Genomic DNA, 2,516 nt, shown 5'->3' on the forward strand with positions numbered 1-2,516 from the left:
CTATCGCCTTTGGTTTCCGAAAAAACGACTTTTTGCCTTAACAATATTCAAAGAACAAAGCTGAGACTTGTGTCAACCTTCGAAAATGATTTAATCTAATGCTCCAGAATTTAAGAAACAAATGCGGAAAAAGAAATGAAAGGCTTTAGTAAACAGTTTACATAATTCTGGGTTTATTAGCCAATACTTTATATGGATAAATGATAGTTGAAAGTTGAAAAAGACAGTCTTTACACTTAATTAAGCATTTAGATTAAACATCAACGTATATCTTTCTCTTAATTGTTATTCAATCTGGCTTGTGACATTTTAAACGATGTATTCATACTTTGTTTCAATCGTTGAGCCATTGTGTAATATTTGATTTTCTTCCAAAAGAGCGGCACTATATATGCTTTCACCATCTGTGTTCATTTGATAAAATAATGAATTGCATAAGTATTGATTAAATATAATGACGATATCTGTGGAACGGTGTTGTTTACTGAAATAAATGTGGTTATTACTAGGTGTGTCATTTACATCAGGCTTAATAGACAATTGAACATTATTTGAGGAGTGGTGTGTACATGGATGATACCAGTGAACGTATTCATCAATTGCATTACATTCTAGTGATTAATATTGACAACACCTGGGTGAACAATGTTAACGTGTATATTTAAGCTAATAATAATTTAATAAGTATTATAATCAAAATATCACAGCATACAATTGTTAATTGTAATTGTTAATGTAAAAACATATGTTTTTCCAATTCCAAATAAAATAGATTATGTCTTTTTTTCTATGCTAAAATATCTTTATTATACTTCATGATAATTTATGATTAACTTAAAAATATATGAATCAATTGTTCATCCAGATGTTAACCATATTAATTACTAGAATGTAATGCAAGTCACGTAATGTAGTCAATTCTATGTGGACCTACATATTATTTTTATCTAATTTCAAATAAAGTATATATCATAACTTAATTGTCTTAGCCAACTATATCTAAAGGGCCTCTAGCTCTGGCTGTCTTAGCCAACTATCACTAAAGGGCCTCTAGCTCTGGCTGTCTTAGCCAACTTTCACAAAAGGGCCACTAGCTTTGGCTGTCTTAGCCAAATATCACTAAAGGGCCTCTAGCGCTGGCTGTCTTAGCCAACTATCACTAAGGGCCTCTAGCTCTGGCTGTCTAAGCCAACTATCACTAAAGGGCCTCTAGATTTGACTGTCTTAGCCAACTATCACTAAAGGGCCTCTAGCTCTGACTGTCTTAGCCAACTATCACTAAATGGCCTCTAGCTTTGACTGTCTTAGCCAACTATCTCTAAAGGGCTTCTAGCTCTGGCTGTTTTTGCCGACTATCACTAAAGGGCCTCTAGCTCTGGCTGTCTTAGCCCACTATCACTAAAGGGCCTCTAGCCCTGGCTGTCTTAGCCCACTATCACAAAAGGGCCCCTAGCCCTGGCTGCCTTAGCCAACTATCACTAAAGGGCCTCTATCGCTGGCTGTCTTAGCCAACTATCACTAAAGGGCCTCTCGCTCTGGCTGTCTTAGCCAACTATCACTAAAGGGCCTCTAGCGCTGGCTGTCTTAGCCAACTATCACTTAAGGGCCTCTAGCTCTGGCTGTCTAAGCCAACTATCACTAAAGGGCCTCTAGGTTTGACTGTCTTAGCCAACTATCACTAAAGGGCCTCTAGCAGCTCTGGCTGTCTTAGCCAAATATCACTAAAGGGCCTCTAGCCCTGTCTGTCTTAGCCAACTGACACTTAAGGGCCTCTAGCCCAGGCTGTCTTAGCCGACTATCACTGAAGGGCCTCTAGCCCTGTCTGTCTTAGCCAACTATCACTAAAGGGCCTCTAGCCAGCTATCACTTAAGGGCCTCTAGCCCTGTCTGTCTTAGCCAAATATCACTAAAGGGCCTCTAGCACTGGCTGCCTTAGCCAAATATCACTAAAGGGCCTCTAGCTCTGGCTGTCTTAGCCGACTATCACTAAAGGGCCTCTAGCCCTGGCTGTCTTAGCCGACTATCACAAATGGGCCTCTAGCCCTGTCTATCTTAGCCAGCTATCACTTAAGGGCCTCTAGCCCTGGTTATCTATGCCATTTATCACAAACGTTTATGATTAAACGACTAAAATGGACCATCTTGGTTCAAATTTACCGAAATGAAAGTCCTGAAATATTCACATCTTTTTCTATACAAATTTATATCATACCTCTCTTTGTCACAGGAGTTTATGCTGCTCTCCGATGTTAGTTTTCGCCCATCGCAAAATGTACACTCTGGTCTGGCTACAAGGTTCGGCATACACAATCACATGAAATTTCACGTAAAAATAATTATTGTAACATTCTTACCAACATATCAAACTTACAAAATATCCAGTTCCTATAGCTGAAAAATATGAAATTAATTATACTTCACGTTGCTGTAAGAATGATATCCAATGCGAGAAATTGTGTAATTAATTATTCAGTACACAAATTACGGGATAAAATGAGAATGCTATTTTGTAATTT

This window comes from Mya arenaria, chromosome 1, assembly GCF_026914265.1.
Source record: "Mya arenaria isolate MELC-2E11 chromosome 1, ASM2691426v1".
Lineage (NCBI taxonomy): Eukaryota > Metazoa > Mollusca > Bivalvia > Myida > Myidae > Mya > Mya arenaria.